This window comes from Mustela lutreola, chromosome 4 (genome assembly GCF_030435805.1).
Source record: "Mustela lutreola isolate mMusLut2 chromosome 4, mMusLut2.pri, whole genome shotgun sequence".
Classification (NCBI taxonomy): Eukaryota; Metazoa; Chordata; class Mammalia; order Carnivora; family Mustelidae; genus Mustela; species Mustela lutreola.
In genome coordinates, this window is record NC_081293.1 from 39497417 (window position 1) to 39522479 (window position 25063).

General features: G+C 36.8%; 1 protein-coding gene and 1 pseudogene across 4 annotated transcripts in view; one reads left to right on the forward strand and one right to left on the reverse strand.

The window, feature by feature from the left end:
* ZFAND4 (zinc finger AN1-type containing 4) overlaps positions 1–25063 on the reverse strand; it is a 95922-nt gene that overhangs the window by 50597 nt on the left and 20262 nt on the right. The gene's annotated exons all lie outside the window — the stretch shown is intronic.
* On the forward strand, positions 14390–14774 carry LOC131828705 (large ribosomal subunit protein eL30-like; annotated as a pseudogene).

Genomic DNA, 25063 nt, shown 5'->3' on the forward strand with positions numbered 1-25063 from the left:
TCCATCAGAGAAAGACAATTATCATATGATCTCACTGATATGAGGAATTTGAGAAACAAGACAGAGTATCACAGGGGAAGGGAGGGACAAATGAAACAAGATGAAACCAGAGAGGGAGACAAAACATAAAAGAGTCTCTTAATCTCAGGAAACAAACTGAGGCTTGCTGGAGGGGAGGGGGTGTGGAAGGGATGGTTTGGAAGATGGACAGTGGGGAGGATATGTGCTATGGTGAGGAATAAGTTAATTTAAAAATCCGTATGCAGAAAACCATAAAATTCTCAGGAAAGATTTCAAAGAAGAACTAAACAAATGGAGAGAGATTTCGTTTCGATGGATAGTGGGATTCAATATTGTCAAATGTAGGTTCAAAACAATCTTAATGAAAATTTCAGCAAATTATTTTGTGGATATCAACAAAATTGTAAGGTTTATATGGAGAAGCAAAAAGTCCAGAATAGGCAACTCAATACAGAAGAACAGAGATGGAAGACTAACACTACCTGATTTCAAGACTTGCTATAAAGTTACAGTAATCAATACAATGTGGTAATTATTAAAAAACAAATAAACCAACAGAACAGAATACAGAGCCCAGAAGTAAACTCACATAAATACAGTCAACTAATCTTTGATAAAGGAGCAAAGTCAATATAATGGAGCAAAAGCAGTCTTTCCCACAAATGGTACTGTAACAACCAAACATCCACATTAAAAAAAAAAATGAATTTATTCACGTATCTTAGTTACACCCCTCACAGAAATTAATTTAAAATATACTGGGGACATAAATGCAAAATGCTAACTATAAAACCTTAACATGCTAAAAAACCTAGTTGACCCTGGGTAGGATGACGACTTTTTAATTTATTTTCCAAAGCTAATATTTTCCCTTTTTTAAAAGATTTTATTTATTTTAGGGGCACCTGGGTGGCTCAGTGGGTTAAGCCTCTGCCTTCAGCTCAGGTCATGATCTCAGGGTCCTGGAATCAAGCCCCGCATCAGGCTCTGCTCAGCAGGTAGCCTGCTTCCCTTCCTCTCTCTCTGCCTGCCTCTCTACCTGCTTGTGATCTCTCTCTCTCTCTCTCAAATAAATAAATGACTTTTTTTTTAAGATTTTATTTGAGAGAGAGAGAGGAAGAGAGAGAGGAGTATGATTTGGGGGGAGGAGCAGAAAGAGAGAGAATCTCAAGCAGACTCTCCACTGAGCATTGGAACCTGATGCAGGGTTCAATTCCATGACCCTGTGATCATGACCTGAGCCAAAACCAAGAGTCAGACACTTAACTGACTGAGCCACCCAGATGCCCCAATGATAACTTTTTAGATACAATACCAAAAGCATCATCCATGAAAGAAATAATTGATAAACTAGACTCCATTAAAATTAAAAACTTATGCTCTGTGAAAGATAATGTTGAAGAATGAGAAGACAAACCACAGACTGGGAGAAAATACTTCCAAGAGACCTATCTGACAGAGGACAATTATTCAAATTATACAAAGAACTCTTAAAATGCAACAACAAGGAAACACACAAAATCACTGGAATCATACAGTATGTAGGGTTTTTTTCCCAGTTAAAGACTTGACAAAACACTTTATCAAAGAAGATATAGATAGCAAGCATCTGAAAAAAATGTTCAACTTATATCACTAGTGAAATGCAAACTGAAGCAAGATACGACTACAAAGCTATTAGAACGGCCAAAATCCAAAACACTGACTTCATCCAATGCTGACAAGGATATGTAGCAACAGAAACCCTCATACATTGCTGGTGGAGAACACAAAATGGTACAGCCACTTTGGTAGTTTCTTACAAAACTAAACATACACTTACCATATGATCCAGCAATCAGTCACTCTCTTGGTGTCTGCCCCCAAAAGTTAAAAACTTATGCCCACATAAAAGCCTTCACCTGAATATTTATAGCATCTTTATTCATAATCTTCTGAACCTGGAGCAACCAAGATGTCCTTCACTAGGTGAATGGATAAACTATGGTACACACAGACATGGAATATTATAGAGTGCTATAAAGAAATGAACTATCTAGTCATGAAAAGACATGGAGGAAACTTAAATGCCCATTTTTAGGGGAAAGAATCCAATCTGAAATGTCTACATATTGTATGATTCCAACCATACAACATTCTGGAAAAGGCAAAACTATGGAATAGGTAGTAAAAAGACTGGTTGCAAAAAAAATTTTAAAAACTGGTTGCCAGTGGGTTGTTGTGGGGAGGAAAGAATAAATAGGCAGAGCACTAAGGACTTTTAGGGCACTGAAATGATTCTATCTGATAATGGAATGGTGGACACACATCATTACACATTTGTGAAAACCCAAAGAATGTAAACATGCAAGAGTGAATTCTAATATAAACTACATGCTTTGGGTGGAAAATGATGTGTCAGTGTAGGTTCATCAACTGTAACAAATGCACTACTCTGGTGTGGAATATTGATAATGGGAGAGGTAGGAGGGGAGTGGTTGTATTTGGAAACTCTAAATTGCTCTAACAAAATATATATATATTTTTAAAGATTTTATTTATTTATTTGACAGACAGAGATCACAAGTAGGCAGAGAGGCAGGCAGAGAGAGAGAGAGAGAGAGAGAGGGAAGCAGGCTTCCTGCGGAGCAGGGAGCCCGATGCGGGGCTTGATCCCAGGACCCTGAGATCATGACCCGAGCCGAAGGCAGCAGCCCAAACCACTGAGCCACCCAGGCGCCCCCAAAATATATTAATTAAAAAAAAAAAACAACTTATTTTTTGGGGGTGCCTCGCTGGCTCAGTGGGTTAAAGCTACTGCCTTTGGCTCAGGTCATGATCCCAGGGTCTTGGGATAGAGCCCCACATCAGGTTCTCTGCTCAGCAGGGAGCCTGCTTCCTCCTCTCTCTCTGCCTGCCTCTCTGCCTACTTGTGATCTCTATCAAATAAATAAATTTTTTTAAAAACTTATTTTTAAGTGGAAAAAAATCAATGCAGTTAAAATTATTTCTATTTCCAATTTCTTGTCAATACTGAATGTGTACATCTATTCAATACTAATAATTACAACTTTAATTCTTAAGGTTACATTATGTTATAAGTATACATATAGCGTGCAAACTTTAAAACAAAGATCTTGAAAGTAAATTTGAAAACTGTAGGGAATGCAGTCATTTCAGAAAAAGCAAAAAATAGTAGAAAAAAGATTGTGAGAATGAACTAGAGAAGGGAGTGGTATAAACATATAAAGGATTGCATATTTTAATTTCATAAACAGGAAAATAATCTACACCAGAAGATCACATTTTAATTAGATACAGTTAAGAAATATTAAGCATCACTCTGGATTGCCTTCACTCATTCATTTTTCAAATATTTGAATGCCTATTCTATATCAGACATTATTCTCTGAGCTGAAATATAACAGTGAACAATAAGAAAGACAATGCCCACTGGGCTTTGGATTAGGCAGTGGCTTCTTGAAAATTACCACAGTTTCTCGTGACTTTTCCAGATCTTTGTATTTCATGTCCTGTGGCAGTCCCACTTGCTAACCCACATTAACAGAGAAGTTCACTTTTGGTTCTGGTTCAAGATGGTTATATAAGGAGGCTCAACTCCCCTAAAGAACACACCAAATCTATTAGATGCATAAGGAACAATTCCCTCTGAAAGAAATTCAGAAACTAGCTGAGCATCAAATGAACAAGAAAAAAAAAAACATATTTAAATAGGTTGGACAGGCTGAGGAACAACCTCACCATAAACCCCATCTCTGGTACAACAACATGCAACTAAGAGGAAACTCACAATTCCTAACTTCTCCTTAAGGATCAAAGAGTTTAGATCTTGCACTGGGCATCTCCACCAGAGAGAGAGGACCTCAAAATATGTTGCTTTTTGAAACATGAGACTGACAAGGCTGAGACAGTTCTTAAAGGATTAATGTAGACTCTATCTGAGGTGGGCTAACCACCACCTCAGGCCCAACATAGAAGCAGCAAACAGAAATGCCCAGACTTTCTGTGAAAGAGATAGGTTTTCTTAAGCTGGAGCCTGAGAGGCATGCTTCTAATTCAACACACATCAAGGGGTTAACTAAAATAGTCTCCAGAAACCAAGGAAACCAACAGGTGCCATCTTTGTACTTTCTCTCTCTGCATTGCTCCAGGCCTCTCTTACCTCCAGAAAGAAGCTTACACACATACTTGTCACTCTGGTTTTTGTGGGTGATGAAAAACAGAGAAACAATTCTTGCAGCAGATGGGTGGCTCAGTTTGTTGAGCATCTGACTCTTGGTTTTGGCTCAGGTCATGATCTTAGGGTTCTGGAACCAAGTCCCAATCAGGCTCCGAGTTCAGCAGGGAGTCTGAGATTCTTTCTCTCCCTCCCTCTCTGCCCCTCTCACCGCTTGTGCACTCTATCTCTCTCTGTGTCTCTAATATAAATAAATAAACTTTTTTCTTTAAAGAAAATAACATAGAAATATTTCTTAACTGGATAACTACAGTACAGTGCAGAAGAGGCAGATGGAAACACCCATCTACGAGTCTTTCCCTAAAAGAAGTAAAACTGAATACTTGAAAAGCTGTAGCCTAAGGGTCCAGCTTCCAAACAGCCTGCATCTACAGGCTGAGATCTTCCCCTTTGGGACACCCACAGTCTTGGCAAATCCTCAACTACTGCAAGCCACAAAGAACAGACTGTTTGGACAATCACAAAGGTCTGAGACACAATGAAGAACTACGGCAGGGTTGAATGATAAGGTTTATCTCCTACATGAGACCACTACATCAAGACTGGGAGAAGTGGCTGTTTTATCTAAAGCATAGAAACCAACACAGAGAGTCAAGAAAAGTGAAGGAAGAGGCAAATACATTCCAAACAAAAGAGCAAGATAAAAACTCAGAAAAAGACCTTAATGAAATGATACCTAATAACAAGTTCAAAATAATGGTTGTAAAGATATTTGCCAAAGTCGGGAGAACAATGCATGAACAAAATGAGAATTTCAACAAAGAGACAGAAAATGTACAAAAGCATCAGATAAATCAAGAGCTAAAGAATAAAATAACTCAATTGAAAAATTCAATATAGGGGTAATCAGCCAACTAGATGAAGCAAAAGAAAAGACCAGCAAACTGAAAAGAAAAAATCAGCAAACAGTGTAATTCATCTAATCAGAGGAGCAAAGAGAAAAAAAGGGAAAAGATTAATGGGCTTATGGAACAATATTAAGACCAATATTTGCATTATAGAGGTCCCAGAAGGTGAAAGTACAGAAAAACAGACATAAAACTTAGATGAATCTATGGAGACCCACATCAAGACACATTATAATTTAACTGTTTTAAGTTAAAGACAAGGAGAGCATTTAGAAAAGTAACGCGGCAAGAGAAAAACAACTTCTCTTTTTTTAAAGAGTTTATTTATTTATTTGACAAAGATCACAAGTAGAAAGGCAGGCAGAGAGAGAGGAGGAAGCAGGCTCCCTGCCGAGCAGAGAGGCTGATGTGGGGCTCAATCCCAGGACACTAAGATCATGACCCGAGCTGAAGGCAGAGGCTTTAACCCACTGAGCCACCCAGGTGCCCTAGAAAAAATTCTTAAGAACAAGGAAACCACCATAAAACTATAGGAAGACTTTCCAGCAAAAAAATCTCCAGGTCACAAGAAAGTGTTACAACATATTCAAAGTGCTGAAAGGGAAAAAACAACAACAACAACAACAACAAACCTGCCAACTAAGAATACTCTATCTACCAGAGCTGTCTTTCAGAATTACAGATAAGATAAAGTTTTCCAAAAAAAGTAAAAGCTGAAGGAGTTCAGCAACAACAGACAAGAATTATGAGAAATGTCAAAGGGACTTCTTTAAACTGAAATGAAAGAATACTATAACTAGTAACTGAATACACCTGAAAGTATAAATCTCACTGTTAAAAGTAATGGTTAAATTCAGAGTAATCTAATGCAATGGTGGTGGGCTAATCACTCATAAATCAAGTGTGAAAGTCATAGGACAAAAGTAGTAATAACAACTGTAACTACAAGAATTTGTTAATGAATACAAGATAAATTAGGACACCAAAATGTAAAACATAGGAGGAGGAAGAATAATGCAGAGCTTTAGAGTGCATTTAAAATTAAGTTTTTATGGGCGCCTGGGTGGCTCAGTGGGTTAAGCTGCTGCCTTCGGCTCGGGTCATGATCTCAGGGTCCTGGGATCGAGTCCCACATCGGGCTCTCTGCTCGGCAGGGAGCCTGCTTCCCTCTCTCTCTCTCTCTCTCTCTCTCTGCCTGCCTCTCCATCTACTTGTGATTTCTGTCAAGTAAATAAATAAAATCTTTAAAAAAAAAAAAAAAAAAATTAAGTTTTTATGAGCTTAAAATAAACTGTATAAAAAGATGTTTTATGTAAGCTTCCAGGTTTTAACCACAAAGCAAAAAACTATAGTAGATATGCAAAAGATAAACAGAAAAAAATCTAAGCATACCACTACAGAAAATCATCAAATCACAAAAGGGCAAAAGAAAAGGGAAACAAAAGAATTACAGAACAGTAAGAAAACAATTAATATAAATGGAAATAATGCCCATACCATAACAATAATTACTTTAAATGTAAATGGACTAAATTCTCCAAGCAAAGAGAGTGTACCTAAATGGGCCAATGATAATAATCATAAGACCTAACTATATTCTGCTTAGAAGACTCACTTCAGCTTTAAGAACACACCAGAAAGGGATTGAAAAATGCATTCCATGTCAAAAGAAACCAAAAGAAAATCTGGAGCAACTGTATCAGACAATATGAATTTCAAGAAAAGGACTATAAAAATAAAGACAAAAAATGTAATTATAGAATGATAAAGGTGGGTGGCTATAATATCCCACAGAGGATATTTTATTTATAAATATCTATGCACCTAAATATATAAAACAAATATCAACAGACAGCAATATAATATAGTAGGGTACTTCAATATCCCACTTTCACCAATAGATCATCAAGATAGAAAATCTATAAACAAACATCAGATTTAAATTACCTGATACACCAGCTGGATTTTTTTTTATTTAAATTCAATTAGCCAAGGTATAGTACATCATTAGTTTTTGATATAACGTTCAATGATTTACTGGTTGGTTTTAACAAACATTTACAGAACATCCCATCCAAAAATAGCAGGGTGCATACTCTTCTCAAGCACAAATGAACATACTCCAAGATAGATCATATGTCAGGTCACAAAACAAGTCTTAATAAACTGAAGAAGACTGAAATCATATCAAGTCTCTTTTCCAACCATAATGTTATAAAACTAGATATCAATTACAAAAAGAAAACTATAAAATTCACAAATGCATGAAGATTACACAACATGCTGTTGAATAAATAATGGGTCAAAGAAGAAATCAAAGAAGGAAATTGAAAAATACCTGGAGACAAATGAAAATGGAAATACAACATACCAAAACTTAAGAGATGAAGCAGAAGTAGTTCTAAGAGAGGCATTCACAGCTATAAACAATTACATTAAGACACAAGAAAGATTCCAAATAATCCAACTTTACAACTCAAGGAACAATGAAAAAAAGAACAAACTAAACCTAAAGTTTGTAGAAGGAACAAAATAACAAAGATCCAGGCAGAAATAAATGAAATAAAGACTAAAAAAGCAATAGAAAAGATCAAAGAGTCTGGAAGTTTTCCTTCTGCTTCAATTTTCTGAAACAGCTTCAGGAGAATAGGTGTTATCTCTTCTTTGAAAGTTTGGTAGAATCCCCCAGGGAATCCATCAGGTCCTGGGCTCTTGTTTTTTGGCAGGTTTTTGATCATTGCTTCAATCTCATTACTAGATATCGGTCTATTCAGGTTGTCAATTTCTTCATGGTTCAATTTTGGGAGTTTATGGTTTTCCAGGAATGAATCCATTTCATCTAGGTTGCTTAGCTTATTGGCATATAACTGCTGATAATAACTTCTGATGATTGTTTCTACTTCCTTGGTGTTAGTTGTGATCTCTCCCTTTTCATTCATAATTTTATGAATTTGGGCTTTATCTCTTTTCTTTTGTATTAGTGTGGCCAATGGTTTATCGATCTTATCGATTCTTTCAAAAAACCAGTTTCTAGTTTCACTGATACATTCTACTATATCTCTGGTTTCTACCTCATTGATCTCTGCTCTAATCTTGATTATCTCCCTTCCTATGTGTGGAGTTGGATTGATTTGTTGTTGATTCTCCAGCTCTTTAAGGTGTAGAGACAGCTGGTGTATTCTGGATTTTTCAATTTTTTTGAGGGAGGCTTGGATGGCTATGTATTTCCCCCTTAGGACCGCCTTTGCTGTATCCCATAGGATTTGGACCGAAGTGTCTTCATTCTCATTGGTTTCCATGAATTGTTTCAGTTCTTCTTTGATCTCCTGGTTGATCCAAGCATTCTTAAGCAAGGTGGTCTTTAGCTTCCAGGTGTTTGAGTTCCTTCCGAACTTTTCCTTGTGACCAAGCTCCAGTTTCAAAGCATTGTGATCTGAGAATATGCAGGAAATAATCTCAGTCTTTTGGTATCAGTTGAGTCCTGATTTGTGACCCAGCACGTGGTCTATTCCTGAGAAGGTTCCATGTGCACTTGAGAAGAATGAGTATTCTGTTGTTTTAGGGTGGAATTTTCTGTATATATCTATGAGGTCCATCTGGTCCAATGTGTCATTCAATGCTCTTGTTTCTTTATTGATTTTCTGCTTCGATGATCTATTTCTGAGAGAGGCGTGTTAAGATCTCCTACTATTAATGTATTCATATCAATATGACTCTTTATCTTGATTAACAGTTTTCTTATGTAATTGGCTGCTCCCATATTGGGGGCATAGATATTTACAATTGTAAGATCATCTTGGTGGATTGTCCCTTGAAGAATTATGTAGTGTCCTTCTGTATCTCTGACAACAGTCTTTAGTTTAAAATATAATTTATCTGATATAAGAATCACTATCCCGGCCTTCTTTTGAGGCCCACTGGCATGAAAGATGCATCTCCATCCCTTCACTTTCAGTCTGGGTATATCTTTAGGTTCAAAATGGGTCTCTTGCAGACAACATATGGATGGGTCCTGTCATTTTATCATATCTGCAACCCTGTGTCATTTTATGGGCACATTTAGGCCATTCACATTGAGAGGGATTATTGATAGATACGTTTTTATTGACATCATGTTACCTTTTAAGTCTGTCTTTCTGTAGATTGTCTCTATATTTCTGTTCAATGCTATTCTTACAATTTTTCCTCTTTTGTAGAACCCCCCTTAATATTTCTTGCAGTGTCAGCTTGGTGGTTGCATAGTCTTTTAAGCCTTGCCGGTCTTAGAAACTCTTTATCTCTCCATCCATTTTGAATGTCAGTCTTGCTGGATAAAGTATTCTTGGCTGCATGTTCTTCTCATTTAGTGCCCTGAATATATCTTGCCAGCATTTTCTGGCTTGCCAGGTCTCTGTGGACAGGTCTGACATCATTCTGATGGCTTTCCTCTGTACCTAAGGAGCTTCTTTGTCCTAGCTGCTTTCAAGAAAGTCTGCCTACAATTATAATTCTTCATTCTTTTTTTTTAAAGATTTTATTTATTTATTTGACAGAGAGAGATCATAAGTAGGCAGAGAGGCAGAGAGAGAGGAAGGGAAGCAGGCCGCCTGCTGAGCAGAGAGCCCAATATGGGACTCAATCCCAGGACCCCGAGATCATGACCTGAGCCGAAGGCAGCGGCTTAACCCACTGAGCCACCCAGGCACCCATAATTCTTCATTCTTACTATTAGGTGTCTCGATCACCAAGACAGCATGGTACTGGCATAAAAACAGACATAGACCAGTGGAACAGAGTAGAGAGCCCAGATACGGACCCTCAACTCTATGGCCAAATAATCTTCGACAAAACAGGAAAAGATATACAGTGGAAAAGTCTCTTCAATAAATGGTGCTGGTCATCAAAAGAAATGAAATCTTGCCATTTGCGATAACATGGATGGAACTAGAGCGTATCATGCTTAGCGAAATAAGTCAAGCAGAGAAAGACAACTATCATATGGTCTCCCTGATATGAGGAAGTGGTGATGCAACATGGGGGCTTAACTGGGTAGAAGAATCCATGAAACAAGATAAGATTGGGAGGGAGACAAACCATAGTGACTCTTAATCTCACAAAACAAACTGAGGGTTGCTGGGGGGGGGGGTTGGGAGAAGGGGGGTGGGTTATGGACATGGGGGAGGGTATGTGCTTTGGTGAGTGCTGTGAAGTGTGTAAACCTGGCGATTCACAGACCTGTACCCCTGGGGATAAAAATATATGTTTATGAAAAATAAAAAATTAAAAAAAAATGGTGCTGGGAAGACTGGACAGCTATATGTAGAAGAATTTAACTCAACCATTCTCTTACTCCGTACACAAAGATAAACTCAAATGGATAAAAGACCTCAACGTGAGACAGGAATCCATCAGAACCCTAGAGGAGAACATAAGCAGTAACCTCTTTGTTATCAGCCACAGCAACTTCTTTCAAGATATGTCTCTAAATTCAAAGGAAACCAAAGCAAAGATGAACTTTTGACTTCAAGATGAAAAGCTTCTGCACAGCAAAGGAAACAGTCAAAAAAACAAAGAGGCAACCCACGGAATGGGAGAAGATATTTGCAAATGACAGTACAGACAAAAGATTGATATCCAGGACCTATAAAGAACTCCTCAAACTCAACACATACAAAACAGACAATCATATAAAAAAATGGGCAGAAGATATAAACAAACTTTTCTCCAATGAAGACATGCAAATGGCTATTAGACACATGAAAAAATGTTCATCATCACTAGCCATCAGGGAGATTCAAATTAAAACCACATTGAGAGGGGTGCCTGGGTGGCTCAGTGGGTTAAGCCGCTGCCTTCGGCTCAGGTCATGATCTCAGGGTCCTGGGATCGAGTCTCACATTAGGCTCTCTGCTCAGCAGGGAGCCTGCTTCTCTCTCTCTCTCTCTCTCTGCCTGCCTCTCTGTCTACTTGTGATCTCTCTCAGTCAAACAAATAAATCTTTAAAAAAAGGTTTATCTCACACATTGAGATACCATCTTACCAGTTAGAATGGCCAAAATAAGCAAAACAGGAAACAACATGTGTTGGAGAGAATGTGGAGAAACCCTCTTACACTGTTGGTAGAATGCAAGTTGGTACAGCCACTTTGGAGAACAGTGTGGAGATTCCTCAAGAAATTAAAAATAGAGCTTCCCTATGCCCCTGCAATGGCACTACTGGGTATTTACTCCAATGATACAGATGTAGTAAAAAGAAGGGCCATCTGTACCCCAACGTTTATAGCAGCAGTGTCCATGGTTGCCAAACTGTGGAAAGAACCAAGATGCCCTTCAACAGATAAATGGATAAGGAAGATGTGGTCCATATACACTATAGAGTATTATGCCTCCATCAGAAAGGATGAATACCCAACTTTTGTAGCAACATGGATGGAACTGGAAGAGATTATGCTGAGTGAAATAAGTTAAGCAGAGAGTCAATTATCATATGGTTTCACTTATTTTTGGAGCATAGCAAATAGCATGGAGGACAAGGGGAGATGGAGAGGAGAAAGGAGTTGAGGGAAATTGGAAGGGGTGGTGACCCATGAGAGACTATGGACTATGAAAAACAATCTGAGGGTTTTGAAGGGGCGGGGGGTGGGAGTTGGGGGAACCAGGTAGTGGGTATTAGAGAGGGCATGGACTGCATGGAGCACTGGGTGTGGTGCAAAAACAATGAATACTGTTACGCTGAAAATAAATTTTTTAAAAAATCCAAAAAAAAGAAAAAAAAAAGAAAAGATCAAAGAAACTAAGAGCTAATTTCTTTGAAAAGATAAAACATATAAATCTTCAGCCACTCACCAGGAACAGAGGGGACTCAAATAAATAAAATGAGAAATCAAAAAGAAGCTGCAATTGATACCACAGAAATACAAAAGATTAGAGACTACTATGAAGAATTACAAGCCAAAATATGGGACCATGTAGAAAAAAATAGAATAAATAAATATATAATATAATAATATAATAATAAATAAATACATAGAATAAATCTCTAGAAACACACAACATACTAAGACTGAATCATGAAGAAAGAAAAAATCAAACAGACCAGTTCTAGTAAGGAGAATTAATCAGCAATCAAAAATCTACCAACATACAAAAGCCCAGGATCAAATGGCTTCACTTGCGAATTCCAGGAAACATTTAAAGAACAGTGAATACTAATCCTTCTCAAACTCTTCCAAAAAATAGTAAGAGGGAACATTTCCAGAACTCATTTTACCAGTCTACAATTACCCTAACACCAAAACCAGACAAGAATACTACAAGAAAATTACAGGATCATATTCCTGATAAACAGAGATGCAAAAATCCTCATAAAATATTAGCAAACCACATTCAACAATACATTAAAAGGATCATATACCATGATTTATTCCAGAATGCAGGGATGGTTCAATACCCATAAATCAATGTGATATACACCATTAAAAATTGAATGATTAAAAAAAGGATAAAAATATGATCATTTCAACAGATGCAGAGAAAGCATTTAACAAAATTCAACATCCATTCATATTACTGTCAACAAAGTGGGTCTGCAGAAAATATACCTCAACATCATGAAGAACACATATAACAAGCTCACAATGATCATCATACCAAATGGTGAAAAATGGAAGAATTTTACTCTAAGGTCAGTAACAAGACAAAGATGCCCACTCTTGCCACTTCTATTCAACATAGTACTGAAATTCTGAGTGAGAGCAATTAGGCAAGAAAAAAGAAAAGGTATCCAATTTAGAATGAAAGAAGTATAACTGTTCCTATTTGCAGATGACATATTATGTATTAAAAAACTCTAAAGATGCCACCAAAAAAAAAAAACCCTGTTAGAATAAAACAAATTCAGTAAACTTGTGGGATACAAAATCAATCAAAAATAACAGTTCTGTTTCCATACACTAATAATGAACTATCAGAAAGAGAAAATTTTAAAAACCCAATTTACAGGGGCACCTGGGTTGCTTAGTCAGTTAAGTGTCTGCCTTTGGCTCAGGTCACGATCTCAGAGGGGTGGGATCAAGTCCTGGTCCGGCTCTCTGCTCTGCACGTTGTCTATTTCTCCCTCTCCTTCTGTGTTCTCTCTCAAATAAATAAATAAAATCTTTTAAAAAGTTAAACAAAATAAAAACCCAATTTACAATTTCATCAAAAAAGAATAAAATACCTAGGGTTGTGTGGGTGGCTGTCAGTTAAGCATTTGCCTTTGGCCCAGGTCATGATCCCAGAGTCCTGGAATTAAGCCCTACATTGGGCTCCCTGCCCCAGGGGGAGCCTGCTTCTTCCTTTCCCTCTGCCTTCAGTTCTCCCTGCTTGTGCACACTCTCTCTTTCTCTTTCTCTATTAAATAAATAAATAAAATATTTTTTAAAAATGAATGAAATATCTAGAAATAAATTTAACTTTGAAGGTTAAAGACCTACACACTGGGGCCCCTGGCTGGCTCAATGGGACTCTTTATCTCAGGGTTGTGAGTTTGAACCCCAGATTGGGTACAGAGATTACTTAAGAATAAAAGCTTTAAAAAAAAAAAGACCTGTACACTGAAAACAATAAGACACTGATGAAAGAAACTGGAAAACAAATAAATGGAAAGATATTATGCACACATGGATTTGAAGAATTGTTAAAAAGTTCACTAGATGTTACATGCAACTAATGAATCATTGAAAACCACAACAAAAACTTATGTACTATATTCTGGCTAACTGAGCATAAAAAAAAAGTTCATACTATCCAAGGCAATCTATAGACTTAATGCAATCTCTATGAAATTCCAATCGCATTTTTTTACACGGAAATGAACAATCCTAATTTTTTTTTTTTACAGATTCTATTTATTTATTTGAGAGAGAGAGTGCATGAGCAGGGGGAGGGACAGAGGGAGAGGAAAAGGGAAAAGCAGACTCCTTGCTGAGCACAGAGCCCAACACGGGGCTTTGATCCCAGGACCCCAAGATCACGACTTGAGCCAAAGTCGGGAGCTTAACCACCTGAGCCACCCAGGGACTCCAACAATCTTAAAATTTTTATGAAACCACAATAGACCAGGAATAGCCAAAACAAATCTTGAGAAAGAAGAATAAAGCTGGACACATCAAGCATCCTGAATTCAAATTATAGTACAAAGCTATAGTATTCAAAATAGTATGGTACTGGCATAAAAACTGACACATAAAACAAGAGCATAAAGAGCCCAGATTTTGGCAGCTACTCTTAGTTGGAGCCCACACCTAACGCAGGAAGACAGGAAGATGGTGGCAGCAAAGAAGACAAAAAAGTCTCTGGAGTCGATCAACTCTAGGCTCCAGGTCATTATGAAAGGTGGAAAGTAGGTGCTGGGGTACAAGCAGACTCTGAAAATGATTAGACATGGCAAAGAGAAACTGGTCATCCTCGCCAACAACTGCCCAGCCTTGAGGAAATCTGAAACAGAATACTACACCATGTTGGCCAAAACTGGTGTCCACTACTACAGTGGCAATAATATCAAATTGGGCACAGCATGTGGGAAATACTACAGAGTATGCAGGCTGGCTCTCATTGATCCAGGTGATTCTGATAGCATTAGAAGCATGCCAGAACAGACTGGTGAAAAGTAAACCACGCAGAATTTTTCTTTAATAAAACTGGCCACAGCTTGTTTAAAAAAAAGAGAGAGAGAAAGAGAGAGAATAAAGAGCCCCCAAATAACTCATACACAAAAGGTGAATTAACTTGTAAGAAAGGAGCCAAGAATATGCAACCGGGAAAAAAGTCTTTTCAATAAATGGTGCTGGGAACACTGAACGGCCATATGCCAAAAAATGAAATTGGACCACTATCTTATGAACATAAAATGTGCATCTCTCATAAATAAACATCAACTCAAACTGGATTAAAGACTTGAATATAAGAACTGAAACCATAAAGCTCTTTTTCTTTAAAGACTTTATTTATTTCAGACAGAGAGAGAGAGAGAGAGAGAGAGAGAGAAAGCACCAGGAGGTGGGGCAGACAGAGAGAGAAGCAGGCTCCCAGCTGAGCAGGGAGTCCAATGCAGGATTTGATCCCAGGACCCTGGCATCATGACCTAAGCAGACATTTAACCAACTGAGCCACCCAGACGCTCCTGAAACCATAAAACTCTTAGAAAACATAGTGGGTAAGATCTTTAACAACTGTCTTGGTGATGATTTCTTGGATTTGACACCAAAAGCAAAAATGAATAAATGAGACCACATCAAGCTAAAAAGCTTCTTACACCAAAAGAACCATCAACAAAATGAAAAGGCAACAAAATGAATGGGAGAAAACAATTGCAAATCATATATAAAGGATTAAGATCCAAATATATGTTAAAAATTCATAAAACTCAATAGCAAGAAACCAATTTAATATATGGGCAGAGGGTCTAAATAGAAATTTTTCCAAAGAAGAAATTTAGATAGCCAATAAGTACATGAAAAGGTGCCTGATATCATTAATCATCAGAGGAATGGACATCAAAACCATAGTGAGATATCACCTCACATCTATTAGAATGGCTAGTTATCAAAAAGATAAGAAGTTAAGTGTTGGCAAAACTATGGAGAAAAGGAGACCCTTGTGCACTGTTGGTGGGAATGTAAATTGGTGCAGCCACTATGGAAAAAAGTGTGAAGTTTCCTCAAAAAAATAAAACTAGAAAGAACTACCATATGATCCAGCAATTTCACTTCTCGGTATTTATCAAAAGAAAATGAAACCACTGGGGTGACTGGGTGGCTCCGTGGGTTGGGCCTCTGCTTTCAGCTCGGGTCATGATCTCAGGGTCCTGGGATTGAGCCCCCGCATCTAGCTCTCTGCTCAGTGGTGAGACTGCTTCTCCTTCCTCCTCTTTCTCTCTCTCTGCCTGCCTCTCTAGTTATGTGATCCCTCTCTCTGTCAAATAAACAAATAAAATCTTAAAAAAAAAAAGAAAAGAAAAGAGAAAGTGAAACCACTATCTCAAAAAGGCACCTGCACCCGCATGTTCACTGAAGCATTAGTAGCCAAGGCATGAAAACAACCTAAATGTCCAAGGATGGATAAATATATAAAGAAAATGTGCTATGGAGGACATGGGGAGTTAGAGAGGAGAAGGGAGTTGGGGGAAATTGGAAGGGGAGGTGAACCATGAGAGACTATGGACTCTGAAACACAATCAGGGTTTTGAAGGGGCGGGAGGTGGGAGGTCGGGGTACCAGGTGGTGGGTATTATAGAGGGCACGGATTGCATGGAGCACTGGGTGTGGTGCAAAAATAATGAATACTGTTATGCTGAAAATAAAAAATAAATTAGAAAAAAAAGAAAATGTGCTATGTATTATAAAATACCTATTATTTAGCCATAAAAAAAGGAATTCCTAATATTTGTGACAAGACTGATTAACCTCAAGAGCATTATACTAAGTGAAATAAGTCAGAGAAAAACAAATCATGTACAGTATTACTTGTGGAATTTTTAGAAAACCAAACTTAAAGATACAGAAAACAGATGGATATTTTCCAGAGACTTTGTCTAAGGAGTATGCAAAATGGGTGAAAGTGGTCAAAAGCACTTTTGAGAAGTCCAGTGTACTTACATAATGTACAGTATCGTGGCTATAGTTAACCATACTGTATTGTATACTTGAAAGCTGTTCAGAGAATATCTTTTTTTTAAGAGAGAATATCTTGGGGCGCTTGTGTGGCTCAGTCGTTAAGCGTCTGTCTTTGTCTCAGGTCATGATCCTAGGGTCCTAGAATGGAGCCCCACATCAGGCTCTCCGCTCAGTGGGAAGCCTGCTTCTCACTATCCCACTCCCTCTGCTTGTGTTCCCTCTCTCGCTGTATCTCTCTCTGTCAAATAAGTAAGTAAAATATTCAAAAATAAAGAAAGAACATCTTAAGAGCTCTTATCAGAAGAAAAAATATTGTAACTATGTATGGTGATGGATATTAAGTAAATTTTACTGTGGTACTCATCTTGTAATATATACATATATTAAATTTTAAATTACTGTTATACATCTAAAATTAATACAATGTGATACGTCAATTAAATTTCAATTAGCAATTATTTTTTTAAATGACAGCAAAAGCACAAGCAACAAAAGAAGAAAACCTAAGTTGGACTTCATGAAATTAAAAGTTTTTATTTTTTTAAATGACAGCAAAAGCACAAGCAACAAAAGAAGAAAACCTAAGTTGGACTTCATGAAATTAAAAGTTTTGAACATCAAAGGCATTAAAAGGAGGGCCCGTGATGTGATGACCACTAGCTGTTAATACGCAGCTAATGAATCACTGACTGCCACATCAAAAACTAGTGATGAACTGTATGTTGGGTAACTGAATTTAAATTTTTTTTAAAAGCCTGCAATAAATAAATAAATACATAAAGGATGTCATCAAGAAAAGTAAGAAGAAAATCCACAAAAGCAAATATTTTCTCCTGTTCTGTGGTTTGTCTTTTCATGAAGGTTTAGCATCTAAAATATATAACCAACTATTGTAACAATACGACAAAAGAACATGTAATTCAACTTAAAGATATGCAAAGGATTTGGCTAAAGCTTCCCCAAGATGATGGGCAATAAACACAAAAGACACCTACTTAACATCTTTAGTCATCAGAGAAATGCAAATCAAAACCACAATGAGGTATCACTAGTTATAATAAAAATTTGGAAAATAAAAGGCATTGTTGAGGATATGGAAAGAGAAATTCTCACCCACTGCTGCTGACAATGTAAAATGGTGCAGCCACTATGAAAAAGCTCAGCAGTTCCTCCAGTTGTTAAAGATAAAACTATCATATGATCTAGTAACTCCGCTCTTAGGCTTATACCCAAGTGAACAGAAAACATATGTTCACATATAGATTTGTACATAACTGTACATTACAGCATTAATTCATAATAGCCAAAACTTAGAAATCAATTAAATATCTACCAACTGATAAAATGTTTAAAATGTATAGTATATGATGACATACAAGTGAGACATTAAAAAGGAATAAAGTACAACTTGGATGCACCCTGAAAACATGCTAAGTGAAAGAAGCCACATACGGTGTAATTCCATTTATAGAAATGTCCTGAATGGGCAGATCCACACAGACAGGCAGATTAGCAGATGCCAGGGTGGGCTGAGTATAGAGGTAAACTGGAAAGTAAGAGGCTACTTTTTTTGAGAGTGATAGAAATTTTCTGAAATCAGGGAGTGGTGATTAATGCAAAATATTGTGAATGTTAAAACAGTGCATTATACACATCAAAATGGTGAATTTTATGTTACATGAGTTTTACCTCAACTTTCAAATGTAAAAAAGTGAAATACAAACATCTCAGACATACAGGGGGGCCTGGGTGGCTCAGTGAGTTAAGCCTCTGCCTTGGGCTCGGGTCACAATCTCAGGGTCCTAGGATCAGGCCTTGTGTTGGGCTCTCTGCTTAACAGGGAGCCCGCTTCCCCCTCTCTCTCTGCCTGCCTCTCTGCCTACTTGTGATCTCTCTCTCTCTGTTAAATAAATAAATAAAATCTTTAAATAAAAAAAATCTCAGACATACAAAAGCAGAAAAATTCATTACCAGCAAACCTACACTAAAACAAATGTTAAAGAAGTCCTTAAGGAAAAAGAAAAATACTACATTAAAATTTGGATCCACGTAAAGGAATAACAAGCATCATAAACAGTAACTCAGTATTTTTGCTTATTTTTTAAACATTTTTAAAAATAATTTTTCAAGTGTAAGTACCAATGTATTGTGGGATTTATAACTTTCATAAAAGATGCATGACAACAATAGCATCAAGGCCAGGATGAGAGAAGTGGAAGTATTATATTGTAAGGTTTGTATAAGACATGTAAAATGGCATAATAACACTCAAAGAATGATAAGTTAAAGATGTATACTACAGAACACCAAGCAACACCTAAAATATCAAGATAAAGTATTATAGCTGATATGCCAACAAAGGGGAATAAAATGAAATTATAACAAATAATCCAGAACAAAGATGGAAAAAAGGAGTAAAGAACAGATTTAACAATAGAAGCCAATAAAATGACAAAGTAAAACCTAAGCACATCTATAAACATTTTAAATGATCTAAAAACTGCACTTTAAAGGCAGGGGTAGATTGGATTAATCAATAATAATAAAAGAAAAACAAGATTCAATTACATGTTGCCTATAAGGAATAGCCACCTTGAATATAAAGACACAAATAGATTAAAAGTAAAAGAACAAAAAAAAAAGATATTTTTTGTTGGCCACAAATCAAAAGAAATCTGGGGTAGATTTCAGGGCATACACAATTACCAAGAATAAAGGAGGTAAGTCATTTCATAATGATGGGAGTCAATGAAATAAGAAGGACATAAAATCCTAAAGTATATGTACCTAATAACAGTTTCAAAATACATAATGCAAAAGCTGAAAGAATTGGAAGGAGAAAAAGACAAAGCCACAATTATAGTTGGGAGTTTTATATACCTCTCTCCCAAATGGCTGCCAGAACAAGTAGATAGATAATTAATAAGAACATAGTAAAACAGAACACTATCACCAATACTGAACTGATTGAAATTTACAAAAGACTCCACCAATCAAAAGAATATTCATTTTTCTTCTCAAGTGCACAATAACATTTACCAAGACAGACCATACTAAGGACCATAAAACAAGTTTCTACAAATTTAAAAGAATTCATGTTTTGTAGTGGAATTAATTTATTAATCAGTAACAAAGATTTCTAAATATTCTCCAAATTTTTAGAAACTGAACAACATATTTCTAAATAACCCACAGATTTAAAAAAATCAAAGGAGAATTAAAAAAGAATTTGAACTGAATGGAAATACAATATAACAAAATATATGGGAGGACAATAAGGCACTACTTGGAAAGTTAAGACACTAAATTCTGGTATTTTTTTTTTTTAAGATTTGATTTATTTATTTGAGAGAGAGAGAAAGTGCACACACGTGAACAGAGGGAGGGGTGGAGAGAGAGGGAAAGAGAGAATCCCAAGCAGACTTTACTAAGTGCAGAGTCCAGTGGTGGGCTGGATCCCAAGACTTGGAGATCATGACCTGAGCTGAAACCAAGAGTTGGATGCTCAACCAACTGAACCACTCAGAAGCCCCATAAATATCAATATTTCATAAAAAATGTTTCATAACAACGATCTCATTCTCTTTATTAGAAAAAGCAAATTAAACCCAAAGTAAGCATAAACATAATAAAAATCAAAACAGAAATAGATGAAATAGGAAACAAAAAAAATCAATGCAAGTAAAATCCAATTTTTTTAAGTAGGCTCTAGTTTTTTAAGTAGGCCCCCAGTGTGGAGCCTGAACTCACCACCCCAAGACCAAGAGTCACATGCACCACCAACTGACCCAGCCAGGTGCCCCAAATATCTCTTGAAGAAATTGATTAAGATTGATAAAAAATGGTTTTTAAGGGCACCTGGGTGGCTCAGTCATTTAGGTGGCTGATTCGATTTTGGCTCAGGTCATGGTCTTGGGGGCCCAGATCAAGCCCCAAGTCAGGCCCCATACTCAGTGGGGAGTCTGCTGAAGGATTCTCTCTGCCCCTCCCCACACTTTTTCTCTCTAAAATAAATAAGTAAATCTTTTTTAAAAACTTGATTTTTAGAAAGAGAATATACAAATAACCAGTATTAGGAATGAGAATGGTGACATCACTACAGATTCTACAACTACTGAAAGGAAATAAGGGAGTATTATAAACCCTATGCCAATAAAATTCAACAGGTGAGCAAAATCCTTTAAAGATTCAAGCTACCCGAGCTCACTCAAGAATGTAAAGAACTTGAAAAACCCTTTGTTTATTAAAGAGATGGCCTCAAAAAAAAAAAAAAAAAAAATGGGGTATGGTGCTTGGCTAGCTCAGTTGGTAGAGCACGTGACTCTTGGAGTTTGTGTTCAAGCCCCACATTTCATGTAGAGATTACTTAAAAAAAAAAAAAAAAAAAAAAAAACTTGAAAAGAAAAAAAGGGCACCTGGGTGGCTCAGTAGGTTAAGCATCTAACTCTTGATTTCCCCTCAAGTCATGCTCTCAAGGTACTGGGATTGATCCCTGACAGGCTCCACACTCAGCAGGGAGTCTGCTTGAGGATTCTCTCTCTCCCTCTCACTCTGCCCCTACCCCTGCTCACGTGCACTCCACTCCCTCCTCCTCCCTCTCACTCTCGCTCTAAAATAAATAAATCTTTTTTTTTTATTTTTCTTTATTTATTTGACAGACAGAGATCACAAGTAGGCAGAGAGGCAGGCAGAGAGAGAGGAAGCAGGCTCCCTGCTGAGCAGAGAGTCCCATGTGGGGCTGGATCCCAGAACCCTGAGATCATGACCTGAAGGAAGGCAGAGGCTTAAGCCACTGAGCCACCCAGGTGCCCCAAATCTTTTTTTTTTTTTAAAGAAAAAGAGAGATGGCCTCACAGGTATGGATACGATACCAATTCTACTTTCGTTGAAAACACTGCAAGGGAGAGGAACAGTCCCATTTCATCACATGAGGACAGTATTTCCCTGATCCCAAACCAGAAAACCAGACAAAAACATTACAAGATAAAACAAATAGCCTTCATGAACACAGATACAAATATTCTACACAAAGTTTTAGCAAACAAAATTCAATACATTACTGTTATACATTATTATCAAAGATAATACAACATAATCAAAAAGGTTAATTCCAGGGATGCTGATTTAATACTAAAAAAAAATCAATGAGGGGTGCCTAGGTGGCCAGTCTGTTAAACGTCAGACTCTTGGTTTCAGCTCAGGTCATGATCTCAGGGTGGTAAGACTGAGTTCCATGTTGAGCTCCACACTCAGCATGGAATCTGCCTGAAATTCTTTCCCCCTCCCTTCACCCTCTCTCTCTGCTCTTCCCCCGCTCTCTCTCTAAAATAAATAAATAAAATATTTTTAAAAATTAATGTAATTGAACTTTTAGAGAAAAAATTCTATGACCTCAGAGGAGATAAAGATTTTTTAGATACGACATCTATATCAATGAAAAAAACTGTCTTGAAAAACTGGAACTTCAGCAAAATTAAAATGTCTGCTCTTCAAAAGACACTGTTAAGAGAATAAAACGATAAACCACAGCTGGGGAGGAAAATCTCAGCAATTATCTAATTAAAACAAAATCTAATTAAATATCTATATTCAGAATATATGAAGAATTTCCAAAATTCAACAGTAAAAAAAAAAAAAACAACCTGATTAAAAAAAAATAGGTGCAATAGTTGAATAGACACCTCAACAAAAACAAAACAAACAAACAAAAATATACATATAAGGATGGCAAACATGCTCATAAAGATGCTCAATATCATTAGTCATTTGGTGAATACAAATTGAAACCACAATGAAATATCACTACATGACTATTAGAATGACTGAAATTAAAAAGATCAGCCAAGGGCGCCTGGGTGGCTCAGTGGGTTAAGCCGCTGCCTTCGGCTCAGGTCATGATCTCAGGGTCCTGAGATCGAGGCCCACATCGGGCTCTCTGCTCAGCAGGGAGCCTGCTTCCTCCTCTCTCTCTGCCTGCCTCTCTGCCTGCTTGCGATCTCTCTCTGTCAAATAAATAAATAAAATCTTTAAAAAAAAAATAAAAAATAAAAAATAAAAAGATCAGCCAAACCAAGTACTGATGAAGATATGGAGAAAAAATCCTCTTCCATACTCCTCTCCAACTACATTCTACCCCCTATCCAGGGGTAATCACCATTGCAAACTTGGTGTGAATTATTCCTCTGATTTTTGTTATTCCTTTACTTCAGTGTGTAGTATGGTTTCTTTTGCCCCTTTTTTTAGCTTTATATAAGTAGAATCATAGTGTATTTGTTTCTCCAAGATTTGCTTTTTTAATTCAGCATTGTTTTTAATTTATCCATGTCAGGCATGAAGCTATTATTCCAATCATTTTCCTTGTTGTAATTCTATTCCACAGAATTCTATTCCAATATATAATATTTACATATATCACAATTTATTCATTAATTAGTATACTCTTTATACTTCATTATTAGTATACTCTTCTGAGTGTTTCCACAATTTTAAAATTATCAACAATACTACTATAAACATAGCTATATGATTTGTTCACATGTTTCACTTTAAATATATTTTACATAATTATTAATACAGAAACACCAGCTTTCTTCAGGATAATATTTGCCTAGTGAATCTTTTTCAGTCCTTTCAACATTTTGAGGTTCTTACACTTTACATTAAGTCTCTTGTGAAGAGAATTTCACAGGCTTTTTAACTAATCCATCAATTGTGGTCATTCAATGAGAGACTTTTTTTAATACACTTTACATTATTGGTATTACTGATATATTCTTTTTTAATTTTACCCTCTTATTTTGTGCTTTCTACTTGCTCTGGTTTAACTGCCTGCCTCCTTTATGAATTAATTTAGACAAATAGAAGAAGGTAAGGTACTTCTACCATTTGGAAATCAGATAACTCCATTTCTAATCTCTAATGATTACTCTGGAAATTTAAATGATCATATTTGATAAAATTTAGAGCTAATCACATCTTTACCCTCTTCATGAACAATGCTAGCAGCTTTAGCACTGTTATTACAAACAACTCTTTCTTCACTTATGTCATTGTTACCAGCACTTTAATTCTATTTTTTCAAACCTTCATACATTATTATTTTATTAAGAAATGTTTATTTAGATTTACCCACAAGTTGTCATTTTCATAATCATTCCATCCTGCACCAACTTCCTTTAGAGATCATTTGTCTTCTAAGATATTTCCTTTAGCAGTTCCTTTTGCAAGAGTTTGTTGTTTGGAAATTCAAGTTTTGTTTTTTCTGGAAATATCTTTACTTTGTCATCATCCTAGAAAGACAAACTCAATTCTAGAGATTGTTATTTTTCTCAGCCTTGTAAAGATAATATTCCACTGTCTTCTGGTTTCTATTATTGTGGCTGAAAAGTCAGTTGTCATGCCCAAATCTTGGTTTCTAAGACTACTCCAATAAAAGGAATCAGGACTCCTTGAAGAAGTGGCTGATTCTAAGACAGTACAGTACGTATACAAGATGATCCAAAAGCATCTTGCAGTACCAGAAAGTAGGTGGCAAAACAAAACAAAAACATGGTGGTTGTAGAATTTGAGGAACAGATTTATCTCTTGAGCCAACTTCTCACTGTACTGAAATACCAGATTTTCTCTCTTTTCCCCTTTGCTTCCAGGCACAGGAGGATTTTGGTGGGGTTCTTGATTGTGGTGACAGTTACAAGACAGTAATGTTTGCCAATAACAATAAAATTATACACTACATATGGGTTTTCTTGTGTCTCCCAAAAGTTCATATATTGAAGTCTTTTTTTTTTTTAAAGATTTTATTTATTTGACAGAGAGAGCTCACAAGTAGACAGAGAGGAAGGCAGAGAGAGAGAGGAGGGAAGCAGGCTCCCTGCTGAGCAGAGAGCCCGATACGGGGCTCGATCCCGGGACCCCGGGAACATGACCTGAGCCAAAAGCAGAGGGTTTAACCCACTGAGCCACCCAGGCACCCCCATATATTGAAGTCTTAACCCTAACCCTCAAGACCTCAACATGTGACCTCATTCAGAAATAGGGTCTTGATAGATGTAGTTACCTTAAAAACAATATTGAGACTTCCAGTTTCAGATACTACATGTAATATCTTAAAAGAGCTTAAAAGTTGCCACTCCCAAACTTAAAACAAAACAAAAAAGCTAAACAAATTGAAAACCAACAACCCTTCTTCAATTCATTAGAGACATAGGGAGGAGGATAAATCATCACCCCAAAATCTACAGAGATATGAAAATCCTGAGAGTTACAGCTACAATCTGTTTACCTGAAGAAACACTGAAATGGCAAGTTCAATGAACTGGTGAAGGC